We start from the raw sequence: 13,155 nt of genomic DNA, 5'->3' as shown, positions 1-13,155 counted from the left end.
CTTCACCTTCTAGATCATCATTATTCGCTTAATGACAAATTTTAAATTCTTCGCATTCAAAATAAAGTCCTTAAATTATCTTTATTAGAATATATGGAAATTAAATTTAAAATACAGAAATAGTTCTGAATGTCGTTTTTGAGACAAACAGTTCTCCACTCCTTAACTTATTCAGTTAAAGACTATAAAGTGTAAATTCATACCAAAAATATATCACTTTAGAAAGGCACTCTGCCGAAACATATTTAGTGATAATAAATTATAATAAATTTTGTGGAAGTGTTGAAAACAAAAGCTTTAAGTGTTTTATTGTTAGATAAAATGAATTTTCGTCAAGTAACGGTAGAATTCATCACTTATTTAAAAAAAGTCAGTACAGGGCTTTTGGCCATATTGTTTCCAAGATTAATTATTATTACTTTAAATATCTTCAGCTACCCCCAACTCTGTTTCTGTCTGATTTATGTATTTCTGCGCACTATCTCTTCCAATTCGGTTTCAGGTGTTGATAGCCATTTTGAAAAAATATCACGTTTATCGTACTTACAAAGCGGAAAATATCAGTGTAATATATAATATTCTCTTATGTAGTCAACTACTGACAATAAACTACTGCTATAATGGCTGACAAGCATATATTTAACAAGAGTAATGTCGATCATTGAATGAAACATCAATACCGTCTTGCGGTTTTAGTTTAAATAATACTAATAATAATAATTCATGAAAGCAAATGCCGATATGGATGTCAAGCTCAAGAAACCATCCAACACATTACCGGGGGTTGCCAGGCATTTACTGCAACTGAATATAAGGAACGGCACGACTCAGTAGGAAAGATCCTTCATCAAGAGATAGCCATCAAACTGGGACTTCTCCAAACAAACCATCTCCCATATTATCAATACGTTCCTGAAAGTATACTTGAGAATGATAACTACAAGCTATACTGGGACCGCACTGTGCTCACAGACCAAACAGTGGCACATAATAGACCAGATCTCATACTAGTTAATAAACTAAAGAAACAAACAACACTAATTGATGTGGCGATACCCAACAACAATAATCTTCGTATTAAACAAAACGAAAAGATCGCCAAATACAGGGATCTGGAAATTCAAATACGAAGACAGTGGAGAATGGAAAGTACCCAGACAATACCTATTATTCTCTCTACTACTGGAGTTATTCCGAAGAACCTCCTAGAAAACATAAGAAAGCTAGGTCTGAATGAACATCTCTACAAGACCATGCAGAAAGCTGTACTTCTCTCAACATCCAGATGTGTACGAAAATTTTTGGGAGATACTCCAGCATACCAAGTCACCTAGGGCTCGATAACACGGAAAGAGTCCCACCAGAGCTCAATCCTTTTGATACCGTAGGTATCTGGGATGAGTGAATTTTCCCCTTAGAGGGAGTGAGAGCCGTATGGCTAAATCTGGATAATTCATGAAAGGAAAATTAGTTTTTACTTAATGTCGATTGCATATTGCCAAAGGTCACATGGAATCAATCTCTAAAGTCATCTTAAAATATAAACTATGCAATTAAAATTGAATTTTAATTTCCTATTATATAACTTATATTTCCTATAAGGATTACAGTAGCCAAAAGGCATCATTTTCAAACATATTGTAAATGTTTACTTTTGGCTTTAATCTATTTTTCTTCTTACTTTAGGCAAGAATGTTTTTCTCTTATACTTGGTCATATTTACTCTGTTTTTTTTTTAATTAAACTTCGATTTTTGACCTCAGAAAAGATCAAAAGTTTGCTCAGAGGTAGTTTTAATAATTTATTCTGCTTTAATTCTCAGTTGACGTGTAAATTCCTTCGTTATATGATTTAGCACAATTGCTGTGGCATAGTATGTTTATAATACTTACACATTACAATGTCCAGTCATTAATTCGGTGACTGTTTTAACATCTTAATAATTCTGATTATTTTCCAAGTATGTATTTGCCCTTGAGTGACTCTTTTTTCTTTCGATAATTAATTACCAGTCACTGAACATTCTTTCTTGCAGCACGTTTGTTGAGTCCACACAATTGTTCTGGGACAAGAAAGGTTTCTTTCCAGTTTTGTTTTGCTAACAAATCTGGTCGTTTATTCCCATGCAACCCTCCATGACCCAATACTTATGTTAAAAATACTTTGTTGTCTTTTGTCAGGTTGTTGATTTAAATCATGAATGTGTTGCTTGTCTGAGTCCATTTCAAAAGGTAAAAGAAATAATAAATTAGACTTACTCACAATCAATTTAATTTAACTATCCAGGCGACCGGTTTCGCTTTCTACAATATGCAAAGCGTCTTCAGGTCTCGATACAAAGTTAAATAAATGCTGAAATAATAAACCCATATTAGGGTGTTGTCTAATAAAGATAAACAAAGATAGATGATATAAATTATATAAATTACAGTAATTATGCCAATATTACATGTCTGTGGTTTTTCAAAATGAATAAAATGTTTAAGCAGACAAGGTAAGACTATTAAACTGTAATAAATTATTAAATGGACAAATAAATAAAACATTACTTACATGCCGGCACTCTATTAATTGATGGTTGAAAGAACATGGTTCAAACTATCCTGTATTGTTGATTGGAGAACTCAAGTCTGCTATTGTAATTGTTTGACAGTAAACGGGGAAGTTCTTGAGGAGACAGATTTTATCCAATGAAGTAGAGATAGATGTAATGTAATTTTTTGTTTAATGAAAGTAATGTTCTATACCATTGATTTATTTAAAATTTATTTATATTTATTCCAGAGATATATTTATGAAATATGTGTTATTTATTGAGATTTTATTTTTGAAGGTGACAGTTGTGAGACAATGAATGAGATTAGATTTACAAATTGTGTGGGTGTGCAACTCTATCAACTTGTGGTTATGAAATTTCTTTGATAAAGTTCTGTTGTAATATGTGGCAAATGGTTGTAAAGTCCAATATTTAAAGTTAAAAAATTAAAATTGAGTACACTTTAAGACACACAGAAAACACACAAAAAAAAGGGGGGGATTTGAAAGCACTACATCTCTTACTTGGAGACAATGAGTTTCTTATGTTATTTATTAGATTTTAGAGGTAAATGTGACAAATGTGGGTTAAAGTGTGACAGTTCTTTTTCTATTTTAAATGCTGCAAGTTAAGTTATCTAGTTTTATGAAATAAGCTGATATTAATAAATGTCTCTAAATTTTTTTTAATTTTAGATATCAAAGTTAGTTGATGTGTTAATATTGGCGTACTTTAACAAACTTTAAATAAATAAGTTTCAATGTAACAATATGAATAATTGAAATACATCTTCTATGATAACTAACTCAGCTTAGTCAAAAGTACAGAACAAACTTAAGTAATTATTTGGTAATTAAATTAAATATGTACTGGTAATTAAATTAAATGTACATTTGTAATCAAAATGTATAACAAAGTTACAAACTTTCTTTGAAATAATTGTTGGTGTGAGTTATCTGTCATGGTGTGTTTAAATATTTTATTCCAGTTCTGATATGTTAATACGGAACTTAAATAATAAGCAGAAACTATTGATGATAAAATAATTGATTAATTCAAGAAATTGACTGAATTATTAAGCATTCAATAGTTAGTTAGTAATTCTAATATCTGACAGTTTTGACCGGAAATTGGTTATACCAACAGGTAAACGGTTCTCTATTTAAACCGGTGTAAAGCAAATGTATTCTTATTTCAATTTTCCTGTACCATGAGCAGAAATATAATCACACCGACATGAACAATGGTGAGTTTGTATAATAATTTCTGTAACACTTTAACATTTTCAAATTTATAGCAGTTTATAGTTAAAATTAAAATATAATATTTCCATTTGAAAATGTAGATTTGCATATGATTAGGAATAACAAAGATCCATTTAATTAATACTACTAGTCTGAACGACTTTACAATGTTGTGTTGGGAACCATCAAACCACGTGTTGAACTTGAAATCAAATATTTTGTAAAATGAGTGTATTTCGGAACCAGATGGGATGTAATAATAATTTTGGGTTAAATAAGTTGAGGTACCATACCAGTTCAATACTGATATTTAATATAGTTTGAGGAAAAAATATTGTTTCTGGTAATATGTTAAAAGAAATTCTGTGAACAAAAAACCTAGATCCATGGAGGACCATGATGACCAGATTTTAAAATTTATATAGAAAATTTAAATAATCCAAGAAGTATATTAAATGCATTTGATTGCATATGGGTTTCTGGAATAAAATATTGTTTGACCATGATATTGAAGTTAATTCCAAATAATGTGTGAAAATAATGGATACTACATGGAAACCTCACATGATAAGTTGATTTTGGGGAATCAATACATTTTGATTACAAATGTACATATTTAATTTAATTACCAAATAATAAAGTTTGTTAAAGTATGCCAATATTAACACATCAACAAACTTTGATATCTAAAATTAAAAAAAATTTTAGAGACATTTATTAATATCAGTATTTCATAAAACTAGATAACTTAACTTACAGCATTTAAAATAGAAGAAGAACTGTCACACTTTAACCTACATTTGTCAAATTTACCTCTAAAATCTAATAAATAACATTAAAAACTCATACCCGTCGTCGAATCTCAGCAGCCTTACACCTAACGGTAGAAAGGCTTAGGACTAAGTAAGTAAGTAAGTAAAAACTCATTGTCTCCAAGTAAGAGATGTAGTGCTTTCAAATCCTCCCCCTTTTTTAAATTTAATGTCTGTTTCGTCCCCCCCCTTTTTTTAAGTGTTTTTTGTGTGTTTTCTGTGTGTCTTAAAGTGTCCTCAATTTTAATTTTTTAACTTTAAATATTGGACTTTACAACCATTTGCCACATATTACAACAGAACTTTATCAAAGAAATTTGATAATCACAAGTTGATAGAGTTGCACACCAACACAATTTGTACATCTAATCTCATTCATTGTCTCACAACTGTCACCTTCAAAAATAAAATCTCAATAAATAACACATATTTCATAAATATATCTCTGGAATAAATATAAGTAACTTTTAAATAAATCAATGGTATAGAACATTACTTTCATCAAACAAACAATTACATTACACCTCTCTACTTCATTGGATAAAATCTGTCTCCTCAAGAACTTCCCCGTTTACTGTCAAACAATTACAATAGCAGACTTAAGTTCTCCAATCAACAATACAGGATAGTTTGAACCATGTTCTTTCAACCATCAATTAATAGAGTACCGGCATGTAAGTAATGTTTTATTTATTTGTTCATTTATTAATTTATTACAGCTTAATAGACTATTTTACCAATTTGTGGGTCTTACCTTGTCTGCTTAAACATTTTATTCATTTTGAAAAACCACAGACATGTAATATTGGCATAATTACTGTAATTTATATAATTTATATCATCTATCTTTGTTTATCTTTATTAGACAACACCCTAATATGGGTTTATTATTTCAGCATTTATTTAACTTTGTATCGAGACCTGAAGATGCTTTGCATATTGTAGAAAGCGAAACCGGTCGTCTGGATAGTTAAATTAAATTGATTGTGAGTAAGTCTAATTTATTATTTCTTTTACCTGTTGTTGATTTACTTTGCTTTGAAGCTCCATCAATGATTTTATTAATTAAGAGCACTAAAGCACACAGTCTAGCCTAGACCACAGTTTAATAATGGATTTATTCATATTAATTAAGTAATGGGTCAATAGAAACTAATTTTACTAATGGATGATTTATAATATTCTGATTTCCATCTAATGTATAGATGAAAAGAATAATAATCTACCGACCTCTGTAAGGCAACGTAATGTATATAAATATGTATGGAAATTTTAAATTATTCATTAAGTCTTAATTTTATTGAAATGTTTTTATTTTAAATGGAATAATGTTAATTTTAAATTGAATTTAAAACTCCATGAAACATTCATATGTGGAAAAATAAAAGTATAATTTAACCTGTCCTCTGAATGTTACCGGTAAAACGTTTTATCTAAAGATTTGAATAAAATATTAGACGTATAAAATCAAAGTAAAAACTTCGAACATTTCTATAACAAATTTAAAGAGGTTAAAAGCACAAAAGTTTGGAATTTTAAATGGGAATTACTTTGAAAACTTAGATAAATCTATTTACGTTACCCAAAACATTCAACAAAGACTTTAAACTTCTGAAATTTTGCTTTCAATAGTTAAACTTTACCGGAAATAGCATAAATGATGACTTGCTTTTGTTCTTAGTAGGATTTAAAAGTTGTTTAAAAAAAAACATTACCAATGGGCTCAAATAAAAGTTTGGTAGATTACAAGCAAAGTTTTCTGCATGCTTTTTGTACAAACTATTTCGATCGTATACTCTTATTTATTGATCTTTTATTGTTTACATAATAAATTAAAACATTAAAAGGATTTATTTACATAAAAAATACTAAGTTGATATGATACTAAGTTGTATTAAACTTTCAAACTTAAGGTTTATTTGGTAAACAGCCACGTCTTTTTCTATAATTAAAACATATATTTAATTAGTCGTATGGTTGAACGAGTTGGTGACTCCTATTGTAATATTACAATGGATATTTTTTTTTTCTAGCATGTCCACAACTAAAGAGCTCTTGCACTATTTTAAACTTACGTTCATTGGTAACATAATAAAAAATAAACTACATATTACTCTAGAGAGAACTTCTCTAAAACGGTCGGAATATTAACATTATTATTAACATTTTATAAAAAATGTATCCCAGTTTCATATATTTCACTTAAAAATAGTTTTATAATTTACGTTTGAATTTAAAAAAAATCTGTCGTAGTTTTCTATTTATCGATATTTTGAATATTCTTTTTCCTATTCACCATAAAAGTTTTATTACAATTTATCTTTTTAATATAAACATATCTGCCGGGATGTTATCGGTTTCAACAGCTTTTCTGTTCTTTGCCAATTTTATATCATACAGTACTTCTCCATTAGTATTTCTGTTCCTTCCTTTTTACCTAATGTCTGTTATTGTTCTGGTATGACGTCATTAAATAGTTGATTTGTGTACGTATAGCAAGTTATCCTAATTTCCTTATTTAGTATCATTTTTATTGTCGAGGCTACAATTACATTAGGAGTTTTCTTCCGATACAGGCTAGCCATTTCTCTGCTTTTGTTGAATATACCGTTTTTGTTTTTTAACTTTACATTTTAGTGCATTTATCCCCCATCTACTTTTCTTTGACGATCTGTATCTTTTGTTTTATTAATTTATGTTTTTCTTATATTTCCCACTGTTGTTGCTCTGTTGCCTTCTTTGCTCCATTAATTAAAGAATTTTTTTGGTCATCAATTGTTGTTTTCTTTGTCTCTGACTCTTTTTGTGTTTTATAATATTGACGAGACATTATCTTTAAAAACATTTTTCATATTTTTACGCCACTGTTTTCATGTATTATTTTACTAAACTGGTAATATACTTCTTCAATTTATTTTTTTGGTTTCCTCCGTTTTTGGTATTTTGAAACTGGAAAACATTTTAAGCTTGATTTTAATATCATCTAATAGAGAATTGTAGTCTGCACTAACCGATATCTGCACTTGGATATGTCGTTGAAAAAAGGACATAATTTTTAATCCAAACCAGAATATCAGCAAGTGATAGATAAACAGCTATTAGCAGAGGAAAATGAAGTAAGAATTGTGTCTACAATTTAACACGTACAACATATGGCCGAAATCACATATGGTCAGTTCTAAAGTGATATAAGAATCATAAAACGAATAAAATAAACTAAGCAATGTAAATCCAGTTACAAAATTGTCAACCAGTTGTCAACAGATTTAGAAATATTTTTTATGTTACCGAAAACATAACAAAATTAATTTAAAAAGAAGAGTAGATCCAAAATATTACCAAGACTTGGAAGAAATGAAATAATTTTTAAGAAATACTCAACATTAAAGTACTCTAACAGAAGTTCTTAGAAAACTCATATGTACTAAGAAAGTACGTAAACTTTTAGGGTAATAGATTTTGGTACAATGCAGATACTGTCTATACAGGATGAAACTTCTATACTTATACTCTCAAACTGATGTGCCCTCAGCAAGTTCGACGCACATTACCTCGGAGCGTATAAGATAGGGAAAGAATACTTGTTAAACAAAAAAACCATCATATGTATTAAACTTCCTAAGGAAGAATAGAGAAGTCGATTGAATATGGAAAACCAGCAAACATGTGCTTTATAGATTTAAAAAGTGCTTTTGACAGGGTGAAGCGAAATGACATCTTAAATTTATTACAAGCTGAACAAATAGACCATTAAATAATAAGGACAATAATTGAAATTAACAAGAACAACAAGACCAGAGTTATAATGCCAACAGGGGAAACAGAATGCATAGAACTAAAAGGATGAATCCGCCAAGAAGACTCGCTCAGCCCATTGTTATTCAATATGGTGATGAATCAAATAATTCACGAAGTAAGAAAACTACACGGATATTACATGGGAGCGCATAAAATTAAGACACTATGCTATGCCGATGATAACGAATGATAACTGATAACGAAGGTGACCTACAAAGGCAGCTCCACACCTTCAATATCACAGCAAACAAACTTAATATGAGAATATCAGTAGAAAACACTAAATGAATAGTGATCAGTAAAGAGCCGCATAGATGCAAACTAGAAATAGACGGCAAAATTGTAGAACAAGTAATGAAATTCAATTATCTAGGAGTAGAGATCACTAGTGACAGGGATATAAGAACAGATACCACAACGCAAGCATGAAAAGCGGCAAGAGTAAGTGGTTGCCTCCGAGAAACCATATGAAGAATCAAATATCTGACCACGGAAAGCAAAATGAAAGTATACAAGACAACAGTAAGACCAATCCTAATATATGCAGCGGAGACAAAGACCGATACAAGAAAGACGAAACAACAAATCAACAATATCGAAATAAAAGTATTAAGATCAATAGCGGGCATATCATTCTGAGACAGGTAAACCAACAGAAGTATACGCGAACAGTGCATAATACAAAATATTAACATGTGAAAAAAAAAACAAGAAAAAACACTGGAACGAACATGTAAACCGAATGGGGCCAGATAGTATAGCGAACATCTGTAAAAACAACAAGCCATTTAGCAGAAGACCCGGTAGAAGGGCGCCAAAAAGGTGGAAAGATAATGTACAGTCAACAACGACTGAAACAGAATAAAAAGCAGACAAAAAGGAGTAATCCTAGTCGCGCGAAGAAGAAGAAGAAAAAGAAGGAAGACGGCGTTGCTTTAGCTGTTATAATCTCTGACAAACCATTAGACAATACGAAAACAGGCACACACAACAGATCTTAGATGTCGCAGTGTCCTTTTCCTCCAAAAGTACTAACTGATAATAATTGAACGATATCTAAGTTATTAGTGTTAAACGTGACGCTGAATATTTAGGTATCAACTTATACTGAGATTTAATGGATTTCATCAAATTTGGATGCCTATTCTTCTATAAGCAAATAAATGAAATTCGCTAGTTTAGTTACAATATATAAATATTGTATCGTAGATTAATAATTGTTTATATTATTTTTGTCTATTAATAGAACTATGAAGAAAACTTAAAAGGTGTTTTGCTAATATTTTTATTGTTTTAGATATACCGGGATATACTCTATATTTAGTGCAATAAAATAGGTAAGTGTTTATTTGTTATAATTTTACAAACTAATCGATAGTACAATAAAGTTAAAGTAAAAAATATATCTACTACCAAGGATTAATTGAAAACTTGCTGTATAAGCTAAGTCAATAAGTCGATAAAATAAAACCAAAAAATGCCGCATGCCCTTTTCTGTTATGTTCTTAACTTGTTTTCACTCAGTCTAAAACATGGTTACCTTGATAATTCAAGAAATTTTCAGGACATTTAACCCTTAACTAGTATCGTCGGGTCATTTTAGACCCAACCGGATAAATTTCTCTTCGTATTTTGTTAGCACAAGCGCCAAATAACGGCATCTTTTAGAAGTTCACCCAAATTATGAACATGTGTCAAGCTGGTAAATACCAGTCGATAAATATTACATAATAATATCTAAGTGGGTGGTTCGACTGTCTGGGGTCCATTCTGACCCAACGAAACCAGATACGCATATATTTTTACGACCATGGATTCGATTGTTATCGATGGAAAACGGTATACAAGTGAACAGGCACAGACAATTTTTTTAAACGATAATGATGGTGATATTAGTCACTCCCCCAATATAGACAGTGATCATGACAGTGACCCAGAAAATATATTTTTGTATATATATATATATATATATATATATATATATATATATATATATATATATATATATATATATATATATAATATACAACGTATATGTGATAAATAAACATTATATCATTAACTGAAATAGATTCTAATGAATACATAAAATAACTAAGTAATTTAAAAATAAAACAATAGTATGTGTGTATAAGACGGCATAAAAGTTTTATTATATTTTACTGTTACAATCATTAAATGCTTACCTAATATCTCATAAAAGTTATAGAAAGTCTTTTAAGGTTATATATTTTTTATTTTAAAAATATGTATTGGTAGAAACACCGCAGTTAACTCACAATTTTCACATAAAAATCTTCCTGTTAGACAAACTAAACAACTTTAAAAGTTTTAACACATATAGGTACTGTGTTTAATAAAAAATATATAGCAGAGGGTATAATGATAATTAATAAATAATAATGGAAGAATTCGAGATGAAACTGATAAACAAAGAAAAACCTTAAATAATAAAAGACATAAATAACATGTCACAAAATCAAATTATAAATAAAACATGGAATGAAAATCTTAATATTATTAGAAGAAAAAAGACTTATGCTATAACATACCACAAAAAAAAACAACATTCAAGAAATAGTGGTGGTAAGCAATAAAATAATAAACGTGTGCACCAAAAATAAAAACACTACCATACTGTGTGTCTCGCATTTTGTGCCACTCGCATTTAAATAAAAAATGCGTGTGTCACAAAGGCGCATGGAAAGATCAATTCTCGGCGTGACAAAAAAAGACAAAATAAGGAATCAAGACTTAAAGAAAAGAACAGGTATCAGTGATGTCGTCGAACGTATAGCCAAGCTGAAATGAAATTGGGCAGGTCACATAGCGAGACTGAAAGACACAAGATGGATCAGAAAACTAATTGACTGGCGCCCAACAGAAGACAAACGCAGCAGAGGACGACCGCCAACACTCTGGATGGACGACATTAGACGAATATCCAAGAAATGGCAACAAGAAGCACATAACCGTGAAGCGTGGCGAAAAATGGGAGAGACCTATGTCCAGCAGTGGACAGAAGAGGTTGCATAATGATGATAATGTGTGTCAAGAACTCGAGCAACATGAAAACAGTCATGAAAGTTGAACCATTTATTAAAGGTCAATATTTGGCCTGAGACTTCAAGCCACAACAGGCGAATTTATGAAGCGGTGAATGACAACTTAGTTTGGAGAAGACGACAAGTTTCGGACTTTATAGAATATACCATTAAACAGATATTGTTAAACATATTAATATAAGACGTTTGAGGTAGATAGGGCATGTAATGCGGATGGAACAAAATAACCCAACTATACAAATGCTCCTTGATGGACCCATTGGTCAAAGAAGAAGATGAAGATCCAGAATAAGTTTTTCTGATAGCATCGATGACGATATTAGAAATATGGGAATACGTGCTTACCGCAGAAAGGTGATGAATAGGCACGATTGGAGAGATATTCTTGGGGAGGCTAAGACCCACATAGGATTCTAAAGCCAGAATAATGATGATGATGATGTTCAACCTACAACTTTAGACCATTTAATAATATAACGGAGAAGTAAAAACCGACATACACAACATTGCAGAAATGTGGAGAAGCTACTGAAGGACACTTTAAAAGATGCATCAGTGCCATCGAAATAAACACATAATCAAAGAGGCCTATAATAATCAAATAACACTAAAAATAGATAGCATTCCAAAACAAACTCTAAAAGCAATGGGCCACATTGTGATAGATTTAATACTAGATAATTGCAAAAATGGTACTATTGGTAGTAGAACGATAGGTAAAAGGCCAAAGATCTCGAATAAGATAAACAGACCAAATAAAGCCTCTGGAAGAAAAATTTCTTCATGAAACAGTTCATCTGACACAAAATTGCAACTAACGGAGGCGTAAATTTCACAACAATTAGAGAATTTCCACGCCCCAACAAAAACTCGAATTAGGAGAAAAAATCTGCAATATCTGAGGTACTCAAATCTAGAGACCCGTTCGATAAGTCGTTGGGTCTCACTGACCATTACTAGAAATATTAACTTAGAAGCAGATATTTTCATATTATATGTTTCCGCTGCTGTTTTCAATATTTGAGCCATTCGATATAAGTTGTCTAAGTAATGTAAAATCAAGATTGTCTCCTTTGCTTAATACAAAATTTTAAATTTTTTTTGTTTAACTCCGATATTTGTCGTCCATTGATAGGCTATTTTCCGATTTTCTCCAAACTGTATTAAGGCATAGTTGGCATAAGCTATCCCCTTCTCGTATTTCCAAGTTTATATCTATTTCCGACTAGTTTATTCTCTAAATTAATTTATTTTTTGGTTATATTTGTTTGTGTTGATATTTTTTATTTTCTTTACAATTATTCAGACTGAATGGAGTAGATTTATTACATCTTCTAGCCCCAACTAATCAAAAGCTTGTCTACGAAGAACATTATAATAGATCTGTTAGATTTCAATGTTTTTTGAGCCATTATTTTGACTATGAATAGGTCAGCAATAGACTCCGGTCTATTTCTTATAGTTTTCAATTTATCTTATAGACTGTTATCTTAGGATTTTGAACATTTTCTTTTCTATTTGTATAAGAATTGTAATACTCGTCATTCAATGGGCTGAGATATACTTGCTGTGAAAAATTTCATAAAACATTACCTCTATCCTTTTACTGATTGTTTCCTCTACTTAAGTTAAGAGTTTATTTGATATTTGTTTGTATTATGTGGCTTTATCCTTTTTTAGTTTATATATTATCTTATTTT

At 30.3% G+C, this 13,155-nt stretch overlaps 2 protein-coding genes across 2 annotated transcripts in view; both read left to right on the top strand.

Moving 5' to 3' along the window:
* LOC140439837 (uncharacterized) overlaps nt 1–13,155 on the top strand; it is an 895,210-nt gene that overhangs the window by 71,885 nt on the left and 810,170 nt on the right. The window contains exon 2 of the mRNA XM_072529991.1: nt 9,688–9,727. The gene's annotated coding sequence lies outside the window, so the exon portion shown is untranslated. The remainder of the gene's footprint in view (nt 1–9,687; nt 9,728–13,155) is intronic.
* The window catches only part of LOC140438882 (uncharacterized), a 195,001-nt gene that overhangs the window by 102,049 nt on the left and 79,797 nt on the right, over nt 1–13,155 (top strand). The gene's annotated exons all lie outside the window — the stretch shown is intronic.

The sequence above is a fragment of the Diabrotica undecimpunctata genome, chromosome 4 (assembly GCF_040954645.1).
Source record: "Diabrotica undecimpunctata isolate CICGRU chromosome 4, icDiaUnde3, whole genome shotgun sequence".
NCBI classification, from domain to species: domain Eukaryota; kingdom Metazoa; phylum Arthropoda; class Insecta; order Coleoptera; family Chrysomelidae; genus Diabrotica; species Diabrotica undecimpunctata.
This window is presented reverse-complemented; position numbering and strand designations above follow the sequence as displayed.